The 18,198-nt window shown below is 43.9% G+C and overlaps 1 protein-coding gene across 4 annotated transcripts in view; it reads left to right on the top strand.

The window, feature by feature from the left end:
- Positions 1-6,755, top strand: part of LOC140454652 (leucine-rich repeat and fibronectin type III domain-containing protein 1-like protein) — a 261,787-nt gene extending 255,032 nt beyond the window's left edge. For 3 of the 4 annotated variants that reach the window (XR_011952735.1, XR_011952738.1, XM_072549571.1), the window contains one exon: positions 6,063-6,755. The gene's annotated coding sequence lies outside the window, so the exon portion shown is untranslated. Of the gene's footprint in view, positions 1-1,021; positions 3,928-6,062 lie in introns of those variants that run through there. The other variant, XR_011952736.1, reaches the window with a different exon arrangement.
- Positions 6,756-18,198: the final 11,443 nt, after the last annotated feature.

The raw sequence follows: 18,198 nt of genomic DNA, 5'->3' as shown, positions 1-18,198 counted from the left end.
AACGAAAGAAGCAAAGTTCCAAATCCAAAAATGGTGCCATTTGCAATCTTAGTCGGCAGCTCAACTAAATCGAAGGGCATGTAGATGGAGGGTTTGGATGTCGTAAAGTGTTCCTGTAGCACCTTCTCCATCCTCACAACTCAGTGTGCACAGACAGTGAGCAGTCTCCAGGAAATACCCATGTATTATGCATTATCACCATCTGTAGACCATTCCACCGCTGCTGCCCAGGAACATGGTCAGACTGAGATGAGGAGACGGGACACTGCTCGCTTTCCTTGTCTTCCATGAACCCTAGAACATTCCGGCAGTCAGGAATCCAATCGTTGACCAATTGAACAACACAAGAAAATAAATATTTAACCTCCATTCTATAATCAGTATTCACAACACACAGTGCGTGCAGCTCCTCAGACAGTACAATATCCCTGGATAATGGAGCTTTTTTAACGATGGATACAACCCCTCTGCTAATTCAGTTATACTAGTTAGATAACAAGTGAAGCAAATGTTGGTCTCTAGGTTCTAAACTCGTCCTTCAGGATGCTGTGACTGACACTAAGTATAACATCATGGGCAAACCTCCATCCAATTTTCAGTGGATGTGGACTCAGAGGGGAACAGTATTCCTCGTTCAGGACAGATGGTCTTTAAACTGGCTACAGCCTGAATGCAGTAAGACCTGGAACAGTGCAGTAAAGATCTCTCAACACACAGTTCAGAGGGACCTGTACCTTATTTTAACTCTCTGTACACTTGCCCTGAAAGTGTTTAGGACAGTGTAGAGGATGTATCTAACCCCCTGAGTGGTTGATCGGTCAGTGTAGAGGTGGTTTAAAAGAGTAGAGAGACCTTTACTGTGTATCTAACCCCATGTTGTTCCTGTCCCTGATACAGTGTAGAGAGAGCTTTACTCTAAAAATAATTCTGTGCTGTAGCTGTCTTGGGAGTGTTTGTTGGGGACAGTGTAGAGAACGTTTTTTTTCTGTACCCTAACACTGTGCTTTATCTGTCCTAGCAGGTTTTGGTGGGGGACACTGGCGAGGGAGCTTGACTCTGGATCTAACCCTGCGCTGTCACTGTCCTGGGGATGTTTGGTGGGGGACAGTACAGAGGGAGCTTTACTCTGTATTAACCCCATGGCGTCCCTGTCCTAGGAGTGCTTGATGGAGACAGTGCAGAGGGAGTTTTACTCTGTATCTAGCCCCGTGCTGTCCCTGCCCTGGGAATTGTCCATACTGAGTGACCTCCTGTACTTTCCCATGTAGATGGCAGTAAGAAATGATAACAGGGATAACTTGCCAGTAGGCTTCATTTTTGAAGTAATGAATGAAATCAGCCAAGGTTATGCTCATCCAGAAGTCTTTAACCAGCACAATGTGTGTTTTAGTGATGCTGTTGAAAATGATACTCAGTGACAGAGATGTATCAGTAGAGAATTGTTTATTCCGGTCATTTTCAGATTCATTGGCTTAAAGCCACATCATTAAAAGTGGAAGATGAGGTAAACATGTTTGAATGATTGTTCCAAATGGAAGTGTGTTGTTCCATGATGGTTCACTTTATCTCCGTTGTCTAAAACATATTTTAGAGTTGTTGGATGTTTATAGCATGATTAATCCACTGCCAACAGACTGTCACCTCCAACCCAATGCAATTTCAGGTCTAAATGAAGAGGAATTTGTGAGGGATTTGTGAGAACATTTTGAATTTTGGATGGGAGGGGCTGAACCAATTTGTCTCAAATGTTCTATTCATCAAGTTGATTCACAGTTAATCACTGAAACTGAAAACTGTGAGGGAGCGGGTAGTAAGAAGGCAGAAAACCACAAGATGGTTCAGAAATAGTTGTTGTTGATCATTTTTAGTGTTTTAAAGAACAATGTGGAAAAGTTTAATTGGGCTCTGAAACAGAAGAAGCAAAGGACAATCTCTCACTAGAGAGATTCTGTTGAGTTTATTTTGTCAGATGTAGTTCAGATCTTTCTTCATTCTGTGTTAAAGGGGCTGCTTCGTCTCTGACTCAGCTCGAACATTCTTGAGTCCCCCCAGAGGCAGCCCATCGAATCTGTTGGAGCTAATAGTGGCTGGGAGGCGAAACTTGTTGGGGGTCTTGTCAGCTCAATGGAGATCTAATGAGAGACCCACACTGCCTCCTGCAGGCCAGCTTTGCCAAAACACATGCCAAAAAAGGCAATGATGAGGATAATACCCAATGTGTGGAAAGTGCCCCAGTAAGGGCTATGGGCCAGTTACTAACTGAAAGCTTCCATTTTCAGTAGGTGCCACAGAGCTCTCTCTGGGCCAGGATTACAGGGCACCTCAGCACCGGGCACCTAGATATCGGGCAAGTAATGGGGAGGGCAGGAAGAGGGACAGTGCATGTGATTTTGCAGGGTGGTGTACGTAACTCATGGGAGGATGGGGCGAGGGCTGTCTGAAGCAAGGGCATAAGACCATAGGACTATAAATTAGGCCATTCAGCCCATCAAATCTGCTCCACCATTTGATCATGGCTGATAGGTTTTTCAACCCCATTCTCCCGTTTTCTCCTCGTAACCTTTGATCCTCTTGGCAAGCAATAAACTATCTCTCTCCATCTTAAATATACTCAATGACCTGGCCTCCACAGCCTCCTGTGGCAATGATTTCCACAGATTCACCACACTCTGGTTACAGAAGTTTCTCCTTACCACTATCCTTCCCTTTACTCTAAAGGATGTGCCTTATGTCCTTGTCTCTCCTGCCAATGGAAACATTTCCCCAACATCCACTCTGTCCAGGCTGTTCAGTATTCTGTAAGTTTCAATCATGATCCTCATTGGCCCCAACTTTCCCAATTCCAGAACCTCAAATAGTGATCCACTGATTACCTCTCTCAAGGGATCTCCCCTAGACCACAACAGCACTGTTGTGCACTTCCCATAGTGACTTGTGTGACCTAGTGACTCCCTGCTCCATTACGGTGAGGGTTTACAGCAGTGTGTGTGACAGAGAAGCAAATCCAGCAGAATGGACGCGGGGGTTAAAGCTGAGAGCTCAGAGTTGGAAAGGCTCCTAGAATAAAGAAAACTGGTCTGGTGACGGTGCACAGGAGGGAGTCTTTAGGCAAATATTAGTTACCTTTCTAACAATGTTTGCAATGAGAAAATCGCAGTGCAAGAGAAAATCAAAGTCATCGTGACAGAATAGTTGGTTGAAGTCCCTGCTCCTTGATGCTTCTGTCAGAAGGGAACTGATGATAAAGGACTTTTTGTGAAAATGCACTTGTGTTGCTCTGAGATTTAAAAAATAAAATCTTTGATGCTATGTCTAAGGACGGACTAGTGTAGCTCTCAGGGACTGAATCACTCTTCCTGCTTATGCAATGAGCTATAAAGTAAAGACATCAGCACAAGTAGACTATTTGGCCCATCAATCTTCCTCACTACGTCTTCCTGCCCACAGCTCCTATCCCATCTGTATTCTGAGAGACTCTGTTTCCCTCTCTGCAGAAGCTAACTGACTTACTGCTGTTGATTCCCACAGAGAAACACAATTTTTTTTCTAATTTATGCATGGGATGGGAGCGTATCTGATCAGGCCAGCATTTATTACTCATCCCCCATTGCCCAGAGGGCAGTAAAGAATCAACCACATCACTGGAGTCACATGTAGGGCAGACCAGGTAAGGAAAACAGTTTCTTTCCGAAAGGACATTTGTGAACCAAGTGGGATTCTCTCAACAATGTGCCATGCATTCACAGCCATCATTAGGCTCTTAATCCCAGATTTATATTGTATTCAACTTCCACCATCTACTGTGATAAAATTTAAATGCAAGTCCCACCACAACACCTGGGTCTCTAGATTAACAGTTCAGTAATAACATCACAAAGCCATCACCTCACCTGTTTCTAGGTCTTTAATATACTCAATAATGGAGATTCTTACGGGGGATTGATGGGAGGTCAGGGGGTTGGGAGTGGGGGGAATATGACTTCCCTTGATTCACAACCGTCTGAGTTCAGTCTTAAATGATTAACCCTATACCCTGAGAGCATGACCCTGTGTTAGATAGAGAGACTGAAAGGTTTAGGGAGGGCATTCTAAAATTTAGACACCAGACAACAGAAGACACAACCACCAATGGTGGAGCAATGGAGATCACAGATGTACAAGAGGGCCAACCTGGGGGAATGCAGAGCTCTTGGAGGGTTATAGGGTTAGAGGAGGTTCCAGAAATGAATAGAAGGATGGGACTGAGGTGAATCCAGGGAAAGATTCATATACAAGGCTCAGAATTTCAAAATCAAAAACATTGCTGGACAAACGTGGCTCAGTGGTTAGCATTGCTCCCTCACAGCGCTAGGGATCTGGGTTTGATTCCAGCCTTGGGTGACTTGTTTGCACATTCTCCCTGTGTCTGTGTGGATTTCCTCCCACACTCCAATGATATGCAAGTTAGGGTGGATTGGCCGTGCTAAACTGCCCTTCATGTTCAAGGATATGAGGGCTAGGTGGATTAGCCAGGGGAAATATGGGGCTGGGTATGTGTAGGATGCTCTTTGGAGGATTGGTACGGACTTGACAGGCCAAATGATCTCTTTCTGCACTGCAAAGATTCTACGATTCTTGGAAGGTGATGGGAGTAACAGGCTGTAGGCTGGAAAAACTCAATTCATCATCAGTCCTCTCTGCCAGAATGGAATAAGAGTGTTGTGTTTCTTTTAGTCCAAGCCCATAGCCATGAGTCAGCAGGAGAGGTGCAGCAAAGAATTACAAAGAAGCTGAGAAAGGGGATGTTAATCAGCTCCCTCCTCCTGGGATTTATGAGATGGGCACTGCTTGGCTTTGATGCTCCCACAGTTGGCATTTTGTGGTCAAAGGGTGAACCGTGTACCAGCAGCTGAAGAATGGTCACCCAATGAGAGTCCCAAAGGCTTCAGGAGAGATGAGAGGGCATAGAGAAACAGCATCTCCCTTCTCCACACATCAACAAGCCCAGAGTGATGCAAATGTTTGGCAGAGGTTTAAGAAAGCTCATCCAATTGGGCAACTGCAATGAAACAGGGGACAGTCCAATGTCATTTGCCTTTCCCTGCCTCACCCCACTGCTTCAGATACAATAATACGGTGTAGATCCCATTAAATGACAGTAACACATTGTGACATTGAACTCATCAATGCAGCTACAGCCCTTAAAATATTAATCGTCAGTGTCGAGATAGCTACACTTTCCTGGATATAACTGCGATGAAATTCTGAAGAGTTGACTATGTACTTTAGTTCCTTTTAATTCACTGCCAAGGTCCATTCTCTGCTTCCACACAAGATTTGTACATTTATATTAGGTTTCCCATGTTGTGTATTGCAGTGAAAAGAAAAAGTGCCAATTTTAAAGAAGCAAAGGGAAAGAAGTGAGCTGGTAATCTTCAAAGAAGATTTATGCAGCACAGATTGCAAATAATTTAACAGGTTTCACACGCACTTTAATGATTCCGAAGGACAGTCACTGTTAGTTGTAGAAATATAAAAAGCCATTTTGCACACAGCCAGCACAGATAGTGAAATGGAATCTGTCGGCTTGAACACAGAATGTTGCTTAGGACTTCTACATTGCAAATAGAAAACCAGTTTTAATCTGAATCACAACAGCTTCAACAGACAGAACTCATCTGGTGATTTTATCACATCAATGAGAGAAAGAAACAGAGAGAGACAGAGAGAGAGAAAGAGAGAGAGAGACAGTGAGAGACAGAGAGAGACAGAGAGAGAGAAAGAGAGAGAGAGACAGTGAGAGACAGAGAGAGACAGAGCTTTTCCAGAAAGTGAGACTGAAGGAAAGAAACCTTTATGTGGAAAATAAACATATACAAGGTATTTCTGCAATTGAGTTTTACCAAGCCAGTAATATTTCTAACAAGAAGCCCATTTCTGATAGCACGCATGCATCAATGAAATCCCACACACTCCTCGGAGTAACAATATTAGATTAATTTGTCACTTGACATGTACAGAACAGTTTCAATGTTTCCAGGCATTTTTAACCTTAACGCTGAGCCTCTCTTCTCCTTCTGTAGGTGTTTGAGGACATATATATATCACTGAGTTGCCATTGACAACGGACAATAATTTTTCTCCCAAAAGACTCCTTTGCCAATCCTGTGGTCTGTTCTGTTTCTGCCTTGTCCCCAGCACACTGCCACAGTATGGGACATTGATGCAATATTAGCCATTTGGTGTCGATGGAACAGAAAACATACCACCCTTCAGATTTCCTGTTTCTCTATTTTCTTTTTTCTCTTTTTTTTAAAGAACGGAAGATTTTTTGTATTCAAATTAAGGGTGTTTTAAATCTTATAGTTTTGTACAATGTAATTTTTTAAAGTGTGTAATTTTAGTAAAGACACTTGATGCACAATTTTCTGGAGTTTTATTTTAATTGAATTAATCTAAACATGGAGTGTTTTATGTAAAATGGTTTCATTCTTCACACACCTGCTAGACTGTAGTCTCTTCACTCCAGATGTGACATGTCAGAAGGGTTGGGTGGTGGAGGTAATGGGATTCATGAGGTTTTGGGATGTTACTCCTGGTGTTGTTGGGATTGATGGGATTCTGGATATTGGGTTTCAAGGCAAGCTGGAGTTCATGGTGCATTGGGGTTCAGCAGTTTTAATGATGGCAGGGTTCGTTCTTTCTGGTTCAGTGGGATTTGGGTTCAAGGGGTGTTGGTTCAGTAGCAGTGGGTTTGGGTTTGTTGGGTTACTCAATATTGGGGATCAGTGGAATTTGGTTTCAGAACTGTCAGCATTCACAGTGTCAGTGTGTTCGAATGTTGGGTGTTGGGGATTCCCTGTTTGAAAGGTGAGGAAGTTTACGAGTATTGGATTTCAGAGGTCACAAAACTCACTGATGTCAGGATTCAATGACATGGAGGTTTGGAGTTAGGGTTGATGTTTCCGCTGCTTTGGTGTTTATTAACAATTATATTCTATAATTTTGGCATTTTAGATCCTTGGTTCAGGAATGGTGAGGTCTGATGTGTCACTGTAGAGAGTGGATTTTCAGGAGGTGATCTTACTCATTGATGTTGGAATTCACTGACTTTGGTGTTTGGGTGTGTCTGGGTTCACAGCTTCTGAGGTTAGAGTGACATTGTGCTTGGATATTGGGATTCAGATTCAAGAATGCTGGAGATCCGAGTATTGATCTTCGGGGATGTTGGACATTTATGTGTTTTGTGGGGTTGCAGGATGTTAGTGTTCGTAGTTGGATCTTTTCACCCGGCATTAGGGGTTTGGGGTGTTGGTGTTGGAGGGGTATGGAGTTTAGGGGTTCAGTGGGTGGGTTGGAGATCAAAGAGTTGTTGATATTTGAAGTGTTCCTCTTAGTGGTTGGGGTAAAGGCATTTGGAGAATTGGAACTTTGGGCTGATAGAGGTAAGGAGAGTGTTGGGATTTCTGGCAGTGTTGGGACTTAGGGCTTAGTGTAATGAAGATCAGGAGTACTGGTGTTCAGGAACTTGGGTACTTGGGTACAGGGACTGCTGAGTTTTGGGATGAGGGGATTAGGGTTTGTAATTTAGGGCATTGAGTTTACCTCAATGACTGAAATAACTAGAAAATTGTGAGCAGGTGAGGGGCTAGTGGAAGTCCCTAAATTTCATGTGAAATGTTGCTGTTGGATATATGTTCTTAAACCAACATGGAGTCTATCCCTATTAAAGTTTCAGGAAGTTTGCAATGAAGTTGGAAAAGGAGTGATGCTTAACTGCCCTTGTCACTACAATAACCATGCTTCAGTGCTTTGCTGCATTCAGTTAAAGGAAATTTAATCTTGTTCACATTTCTGATGTAGCCCTGTAAGAACGACAGGATCAGGAGTTAACTAAGTTGTGACACTGCTGCAATTAATTGTAGGTCAGCACTGAGCAATGCACTGATTCACTCTCGAAAGTACATGTCCATCACAAACAGGATGAAATACCTCACTGTTAACGTGTGTTAAGGGTCCTGACTGAAACTTCAGGACTCAGTTCCATAAGATCTTATGGGCATGGAAATAAAATTGATATTTATTGCACATTATTTAACAATTGCATTTGGTCCTGAAATTCAAAATGATAAACATGTCGCATCTGATGCATAAGGGCAAGATTCACTTCTGGTGTGGGGCTACTAAAGAAGTCTGTGTGTGTGTGTGTGTGTGTGTGTCTAATCACAATCTCTCACCCAGGAACCTCCAGCCTCTTAAATACGCTGCACCATGCAATGAGTCAGAAATATTTGGCCAGCCTAAGTGGCCTGTTCCTGTGCTGTTCAGTTCTGTGTTCTAAATGAATTGTAATGGGGTTTAAGACCCATGCACTTTATTAACTTCAAAGAATGGGAAATAATAGAATTGTATCTCCTCTTGTGAATGAATCAGCAAAACCTCTGCAGGTACAACATGAGGAGACAAGAGCAGAATACTTAAAATCGAATGTCTGGAAAGTTTTTTAGATCCAAGCAGAACTTGCATGCCCTTCAAACAGCACCTGGACTAGCTACATAGATAGTAATTGCTGGAGAAACTCAGCAGATCTGTGTGGAGGGAGAAAAACATAGTTAATCCTTTGTTCTGTTGTGATTGCTCTTCAAAACAAATGGAGTCAAACTGAGTGTGAAACATTAACCCTGTTTCTTACTCTACAGATGCTGACAGATCTGCTGAGTTTCTCTCCTATTTTATGTTTGTCTTTCAAATGTCCAGTGTCTGCACTGTTTTTGTTTATTCTTTTCATTTGGATGACATACATGTCCAACACTCCTAAAACTGATTTGGGAGATTGTGCAAATATGAGCAACAATGTGACTGTGTCTGAGTGTAATATTTTATTCTGGAGATGGAAAGTATTCTGTTATCCAGCTGTTATTTATCAAATATAGAAAATCGAAAAAGCAAATGAAAGGAATGGAAATGGTTAAACCATTGGGAGCATATGTACTCCATTGATTCCCACTTGCATCCAAGTGAGCCTCAATGAACTGGGCCTCATGAACACCAGGTAAGGAGATCAGGAATGTGATCCTCAATGGCGTGGTCTCCTTAATGTTCCTGAAAGCTGTCATGGTCCTTGAATGATGATTTAGAGACCCCAGCGTGAAAACAGAACCATGTGCTGGGCGCTCATTACCCCAAGTAAGGATTAAGCTGAGAATTCCTTGTTTAGGTGACAGTCTGTACCTGACTGGGAATCTGTTGTTATTTAGAGAGTGCTTGCTATGGAGCAAGCTCCACAATGTACTCAATGTTGGACATGAGATTTAAAAACAAGACCAAAAGCAGCAGGAAGCCATTCAGCCCCTTGAGCCAGAGATGCAATTGATCAAAGTTATGGCTGACTTACCTGAATTTCATATTTGCCTGAAGTATGAAATCCCTCAATATCCTAAACTAATCACTGGTTTGAATCTATTCACTGACTGAACATTCACATCTCTCTGGGGCTGGAGAGTTCTGAAGACTCATGATACTAGAAAGAAATATATCCAAGAGTTAGTCCTAAACAGTTAACCCTTGTTACTGAAAGAGCTGAAAATGTGTGACTGGAAAAGTGCAGCAGGTCAGGCAGCATCCAAGGAGCAGGAGAATCGACGTTTCGGGCATGAGCCCTTCTTCAGGAATGAGGAAAGTGTGCCAAGCAGGCTAAGATAAAAGGTAGGGAGGAGGGACTTGGGGAAGGGGTGTTGGAAATGCGATAGGTGGAAGGAGGTTAAGGTGAGGGAGATAGGCCGGAGTGGGGTAGGGGGCGGAGAGGTCAGGAAGAAGATTGCAGGTTAGGAAGGTGGTGCTGAGTTCGAGGGTTGGGACTGAGACAAGGTGGGGGGAGGAGAAATGAGGAAACTGGAGAAATCTGAGTTCATCCCTTGTGGTTGGAGGGTTTCTAGGCGGAAGATGAGGCGCTCTTCCTCCAGCCGTCGTGTTGCTATGGTCTGGCGATGGAGGAGGCCACATCGGGTGCAGCGGATCCAATCACCACCAGGACAGAACCCCACTGGTCCTCACCTACCACCCCACCAACCTCCATATACATCGTATCATCCGTCGTCATTTCCGCCACCTCCAAATAGACCCCACCACCAGGGATATATTTCCCTCCCCTCCCCTATCAGCATTCCAAAAAGACCACTCCCTCCGTGACTCCCTCGTCAGGTCCACATCCCCCACCAACCCAACCTCCACTCCTGGCACCTTTCCCTGCAACCGCAAGAAATGCAAAACTTGCACCCACACCTCCCCCCTTACTTCCCTCCAAGGCCCCAAGGGATCCTTCCATATCCACCACAAATTCACCTGCACCTCCACACACATCATTTACTGCATCCGCTGCACCCGATGTGGCCTCCTCTATATTGGGGAGACAGGCCGCCTACTTGCGGAACTTTTCAGAGAACACCTCTGGAACACCTGAACCAACCAACCCAACCACCCCGTGGCTCAACACTTCAACTCCCCCTCCCACTCCACCAAGGACATGCAGGTCCTTGGACTCCATCGCCAGACCATAGCAACACGACGGCTGGAGGAAGAGCGCCTCATCTTCCGCCTAGGAACCCTCCAACCACAAGGGATGAACTCAGATTTCTCCAGTTTCCTCATTTCTCCTCCCCCCTACCTTGTCTCAGTCCCAACCCTCGAACTCAGCACCACCTTCCTAACCTGCAATCTTCTTCCTGACCTCTCCGTCCCCACTCCCACTCCAGCCTATCACCCTCACCTTATCACCCTCACCTTAAACTCCTTCCACCTTTCGCATTTCCAACGCCCCTCCCCCAAATCCCTCCTCCCTACCTTTTATCTTAGCCTGCTTGGCACACTTTCCTCATTCCTGAAGAAGGACTCATGCCCGAAACGTCGATTCTCCTGCTCCTTGGATGCTGCCTGACCTCCTGCGCTTTTCCAGCAACACATTTTCAGCTCTGATCTCCAGCATCTGCAGTCCTCACTTTCTCCTTGGTACTGAAACCATGATCCCATCTATATTCCCCTGTCAGGTGAACCATTTATACACAGAAACATAAAAAAAGGAGTGTGGAGACCATTCAGCCCTTCAAGCCTGCTCCACCATTCAATGTGATCACGGATGATCATCTGATTCAGTCCCCTGTGTAGTAGTCGTGACAATTCCAGCTGACTATTCCTAATAAAATATGAAGATCCTGACTGGGGCAGTTAATCTGATTCAATTAGAGAGCCCTGGCTGACATAAAAGGGTCAATGTCAGGAAACTTAGACTGCAGGAATGTCTAACTCACTGAGAGCCAGTGCTATTATCAAAGGCTATGCATTTGTAAATAAAGGGATGATTGATGATGGAATGCCAGTCTGTGAAAAGTTATTTCGCCCTGTTCCTGCTTTCTCCCCTTACCTCCAAGAACCCTTTTCTCAGCATCTAAACTCAAGAACGTTATATCCATGTTTCCGATCACTTCTCTGAGAACGCAAGCCCCTTCGGCAGTTAGATGGGTTACATGCAAACTTCGCAAACAGGCACTAAACACCTTTCTGCATTGAATGCAGCTGTGTATATGGCACACACAGAACAGAATCTTCCTAGTTCGTATGTCCTGTGTGCTGTCTGTGAAAATCCAGTAGCCCCGGGTACACCCGCAGGAGTGTGGTTGGCCAATTCCTCAACCCAGCAGCTCTGAAGTGGACACCCGCAGTGGTATTTCCTGTGTCTGGGGACCAAGCAGAGTCAGGCAGCTCCATGGCCCAGGGAGCTGTGACTGCTGCCAAATAAAGCAATGTGAGAACTGAACCACCCAGGTTCTTCTAGTGCAGTGGAAGTATCTCTGCCTCTGGCCCAGGAGACCCCAGTTCAAGCTGCTTTGGTAGTGTGTGACAGCATCACTGGACAGATTGGTTAAAAAATGTCTAGGACCGAAGCAACACACACCCACACCTGAGATAGATCAGGCAGACATTGGCACTGTGGGTCTCGCTACAATACAGGGATTCAAGATGGGGCAGCACAGTGGTTAGCACTGCTGCCTCACAGCACCAGGAATGCAGGTACAATTCCACCCGAGGATGACTGTCCGTGTGGAGTTTGCATGTTCTCCCCGTGTCTACATGTGTTTCCTCCCACAATCCAAAGATGTGCGGGTTGGGATAGAGTGACCCATAGTGTCCAGGGATGTTTGAGTTAGGTAGATTTGCCAAGGGGAATGCAGGGCTATGGGGATGGGGTAGAGGGTGGGTCTGGGTGGAAGGTCGGTGTGGACACAATGGGCCAAATGGCCTGCTTTCACACTTTAGCAACTCTATATTTAAAAAAGGGCAGCTCCCACCATCTTCTCAAGGGCAGCTTGGGACGGGCAAGAAATACTGGGCCCAGCCAGCGATACCCATGTCCCACGAGTGATTAGAACAAACTTTAAAATAAATCCACTCGAGTTGCTCCTGCATTGCTTTTCATCAGAGAATGTAGTTCTTATCCCAGAGAGGACCACTGTCATCCCTGAAGTGCTCTCTCACCAACCAGAGCTGGTGCGTGTTACAGACAGAGAGAGCAGTGAGATTAAACAGCTCACATTCTAACCAGGGGTAATCAATACCTCTCATCATCTTCCAACATTCTTTGGTTTTTGTGTCTCTCCTTTTCTCCACATCAGTAGGGCAAATGAGGTTCAAACTGATGATATTTATTCACTCTCACTCACAATGAACCAGAGCCAATTCTATTCTAAAAGGATTTGTGTTAAAACTGACCCAAGAAGGACTTAATACTGAATCTGAAAGCATGATATTCAAAAAGATTCAATTCTTTGTTCAACAGATCTGCCTGTAATGCAGCAAGCATTACCTTAATGAACAGAGATGCTTAGACTGCCCCTGTTAAGGGCTCGCAAGGCAAAGATTTTGCTTTCATTCGATTATTCAGCAATAGCAGCTCGTGGTCTTATCAAAAGGGATTAGACAAAAGGTACACATGGGAAACATGGGCATCACATTTACAAAACCAGAGAGAGCTGGGAGAGCAGAGATCCAACCACCAGGGAAACTGAAAATCAATCCAAACAAAAAGGTAACATCGGCATTTTTCTTGGGCAAGACAACAGCTCGCTCTATAAATGAAAAGAAAAGAATTGCAGGGCAGAAGTGATTTGATGAATTGGCTCAGTGAGCAGGAGGAATTACAGAAATGAGCTGATTGAATAAAAACATACTCTGTGTGAAACCATCAGTCAGATTTCTACATTAACCAGGCAATAATTGTCATAGTGTGTATAATCTGATTGTCACTGTCTTTCTTCAATGAAGCTTTGCTTTTTGGAGCTGGAAAATAAATGCAATTGTCAATTTGAACTTTTGCTGTAAAAGTCTGACTATTTTACACTTTTATTGACACAGGCTGTAATCACTGAGTTTGTTCTCTATCTCTCCATCCTGTGTTGATGTGGTTAGACAAGGGAGACCTTGAAGGAAAGTGCTTCTCTAAAGAGCCTTTTGCAAAGCTAAAAGCTGTGTCAGCCAAGCAGTTCACCCTTTACAGACCCAATCAATACATAGACCGGTCAGTATTCTACACAGGAGATCAATAGACTGAGGATATGTTATATAAAGAGGTCAAAGTGCTGATGACACATTAATAGGACATTGCACAATGATCTCCCAGCTAAGAAAAACAACGTAATAAACAATTGCATTTCTGTAGCACCATTCCTGAACTCAGGATGCTCCAGACTCATTGCCTTTTGACTATGGGCAACTCCCAGTTTCCAGTTGACTGTTAGACACAGCAGGTGAGATTAAGGAAAAGATTCTTCAGTGAAATTTGAGGGCAAAGCTTTTCATAGTGTCTCGAGAATATGGAAGTAATACTGAATGTGGTGTCCTCAGCACTCACAGTGATTTTATTTATTGAATTTCTTACAAGGGAATGCTCATTGTATTGTGTTTTAAATTTGTGAGCTTTTCAATAAACAGAACAGCACTAAACCTTGACGTGAACATAATTTTAAAAGATTGCAATATTGGAGAATATTTCTGTAGGGTTGTTTAAAGCATTCTTTGGGTCTGTGCTTGGAATGATTTCAATGGGCTACATGATCCTTTTTCATTTTGTGCTTTCTATTACTCCATAAGGCCTTGGAGGGTGAAAAAGCCCATAATTTAACATTAATTGGTACTGTGCTGACAATCTCACACAATGAGCCTCTAACAAGCCTGCAATGAGAAGCAGAGCTGTCACTGATGTGATTGAAACCTTTATTTCGACATCTGTGAAGCACTAAAGTCTAAAATGATAGTCCTCCTAACACAAAACAATATTTATCTCTGGACGTGTAACAGTTAGACAGCCTTAGGTATCAGTTTGTTCCATTTTCATCAGGAACATCTCACACTGAGGAGTTAGAATCAGCAGACAATCTCAGAAAACATTTGTTCCAAAAGGAGTTTAATAAAAACTTTTCCTACAATTCCCAGATGGTAACAGAGAACTGTTCCTTTCTGTTCTGCTCATTTTCGAATTCCACAGACAACGCAGGTAATCAGGAAATTGCTGGTCATAAAGCTGAGCCCAAAATTATTCAGTTTAACTTCAGTGCTGGGGAAAGGCTTAGTAACAATTAATGAGAATAGAGTTAAGAATCACATGGTAAAAGTGTGGACTGATTTGAAAGACACAGCGTGGATTTGTTCAGGTAAAATCATGGCTCACCCACTTATTAGAGTTTTTTGCAGAGGTGACAGAGAGGGTTGATGAGGGTAACACTGTAGATGTGGTGGACAAGGACTTCGAGCAGTTGTTTGATACAATACCACATGGCAGAGAAAAGGTACAGATCACAGAATAAAAGAGTCAGTAGCCACATAGAAGCAAAATTGACAAGAGACAGTAAACAGTGTTAATGGATATTTTTCATGTAAGGTGGATATCCCAGAGGTCGGTATTAGGGTCTTTGCTTTTCCTGAACTAATTTAATGACCTGAATCTGGGGGACCAGTCTCCAAGTTTGTGAATGATTCAAAACTTGGGACAAATATAAATTGTGAGATGGACAGTGTAGAAACTCAAAAGGATGTCAATGAGAGCATGGAGTGGGCAGAGAGGTGGCAGGTGGAGTTTAATTTGGAGAAGTGTGAGGTGATACTCTTTGATTAAAAACAACATGGAGAGAGAGTATAGAATACATTATTCTAATTGGTGTGCAGGGTCAAAAATACCTGGGTGTATATGTACAAAAGTTATTACAGGCGTCAGGACAGGTAGAGGGAAGAAAGCAAACGTCATTTCCAGGCTTCATAGATAAGGCTATAAGCCAGGAGGATCTGATACCCTTCTATAAGACATTATTCGGTTCTCAGCTGGAGTTATATGGACAGTTCTGGGTTCCAGGCTTCAGGAAAGATGTGAAGAGAATGCAGACAACATTCAAGAGAATGATCAAATAAAAGTAAAGTACTGCAGATGCTGGAAACCTGAAATAAAAACAAAGTGCTTGGAGAAGATCTGTTTTGCAAAAGAAGCAAATGCAAAGTGAGAGAAACCTATTTGATTCGGAGTGGTTAGGCTTGGAAGTGTGCTGGAGGCAGGTTCAATTCAGGCATTCGAATGGGCATTAGCTGATGTTTCTGTAAACAATGTAAGAATTGCTGAGAAAAGGCAGGAGATTGGCACAAAGTTAACATACTGTGCGGGTGCATCCAAATTGGGCTGAATAGCCTTGTTTAAGACAGCCTTTAAAACTGACTACCTTGTTCTGTCTTCGGATCTTTTGTGACATGGTCACAAATTCTATAAACTCATGTGCATAAGACTTAAAGTAAAGAAACAGGCCATTCATCCCAACTAGTCCATGCCAGCATTCCTGTTCCAGCCAAGCCTTCTCCCAATATTTCCTTATTGTAAATCCCCCACTCTCACTCTTTGTTCCCTTCTCTTTCAGATTCTCCACCTTTCCCTTCAATGTATCGAGGTAATTACACTTCACCCTCTCCCTGTGGCAGCGACTTCCACATCCTCATCAATCTCTGGGAACAAACATTTACTCATAGAGTCACAGAGATGTGCAGCATAGATACAGACCCTTCAGTCCAACCCGTCCATGCTGAGCAGATATCCTAAATTAATCTAGTCCCACCTGCCAGCATTTGGTCCATATCCCTCTAAACCCTTCCTGTTCATATACCCATCCAGATGCCTTTTAAATGTTGTAATCGTACCAGCCTCCACCACTTCCTCTGGCAGCTCATTCCATACACACACCACCCTTTGTGTAAAAAGATTGCCTCTTAAGCCCCTTTTAAATATTTCCCCTCTCACCTTAAAACTGTGCCCTCTAGTTTTTGACTTCCCCATCCCGGGGCAAAGACCTATTTCACCCTGTCCATGTCCCTCGTGTTTTTATAAACCTCGGTGAGGTCACCCCTCAGCCTCCGATGCTCCAGAGAAGAAGGATGGTGACAGCAACGAGAGTGAGATGGCTTGGGAGTTACCTCACAAGAATGATCTCTAGCACAGGAAACTTTCTCTCATCATTATAACGACTTCGATTAGTTTACCCTTAGCCAACTCCTATGGAAAGCATTTTGGTGCATCCAAGGTACTACATAAATGTGTACAACTTATCTTACTAACTAAAAACCATAAACATTCTCTGGTAGTAGCCTGTTCACAGACAGCCCTGTGGATGAATCAGCAGGATGTCATAAAGTGTACTGTTTTCATCTCCCGAGGTGGCATTAGCTGAGCTGTCTAAGAGAACCAAACTGCTGACTGTTGGTGAGATCAGGTACCTGCACCCCGTCAGGGATCCTGTGACAGAAATTGCCTGTCCAGTAATAACTGTACAATTCCCTTTTAACAGCTTCACAAATTATAGGGGAATTTAAGATTGTTCGGCAGAGCTGAGACCCTCTTATCAGAAAGTCAATAAACAATCAGGTTTAAGAACTTATGTGCAAGGAGGGGCATAGTCCCAGTGTCAGAAACCATTGAAGTGTTAGGTATGGCAGACAGTAAAACAACAGCTTATATTACAATAACAGAGCATATCATCATAGCAATGGTGCAGTGAGACTTGGCCAATGGCCTTATGACTGTTACATGAAAGACCCTTCAAAGAATCATCCTTGGGATATGGGTCTTCTTGGCAAAGGTTGACTTTATTGGCCATCGCTAGCTGACCTTGCGAATGTGGCCAGGAGTCGCTTTCCTGATATGTTACTGGCTGTTGTTGTGAAGCTGTCAGCTTGCGATTATGACCTGGTGATGATGACTGATGGTTAGATGGCATTGAGGGGAGAGCAGGGATGTGGTACGGGAGGTTCAATGGGACCTAATGTTAGGTGCTCTTAAAAGTCACAGGTTGGGTCAGGTGTCACCATAAACGGAGGAGGGGAGAAAGATTCCTGTCGGAAATCAGGATGCATTCACCTGACAGCTGCTGACACATCTGCAGCAGAGACTGAGTCTGCGTCCACTAGCATTGGATGATCATTACATGCCAGAACCCTTCAGTTTGCCTGTTCATTGCTTCTGGGCTGGGACTGCAGGAACAGATCGCACACAACCACACAGACACACACACAGATACAAACACGCACATGCACACACGCACACACAAACACGTGCACACACACACAACCACACACAGGTGCACATACAAACACACATATACACACACACAAACACACAGACACAGACACGTACACAGACACACACACAGAGACACACAGACACACGCACACTCTCTCTCTCACACACACAAACATAGACGAACACACACAGAGACACACAGACGTGCACTCACTCACACACACACACACTCGCACACACGTACATGCACACACACAAACACGCACATACTCATAGACACACATACTCTCTCACACACACACAGATATGCACATACTCACACACACACAGACACACACTCACAGACACACAGACACACTCAGGCACAGACACACATAGTTGCAGACACATACACACTCTCACACACATAGACATGCACTCTCAGACACACATATATATGCACGTATGTACACACACACTCACAGACTCACACACAGATATACACACACACACACACACAGACAGAAGCACGCATACAGATACACACGCACGCACATAAACACACAGAAAGACACACACACATACACATACACAAACACACACACAGACACACACACACAGACAGAACCCCCCATACACACACA

Source organism: Chiloscyllium punctatum, chromosome 29, assembly GCF_047496795.1.
Source record: "Chiloscyllium punctatum isolate Juve2018m chromosome 29, sChiPun1.3, whole genome shotgun sequence".
NCBI classification, from domain to species: domain Eukaryota; kingdom Metazoa; phylum Chordata; class Chondrichthyes; order Orectolobiformes; family Hemiscylliidae; genus Chiloscyllium; species Chiloscyllium punctatum.
This window is presented reverse-complemented; position numbering and strand designations above follow the sequence as displayed.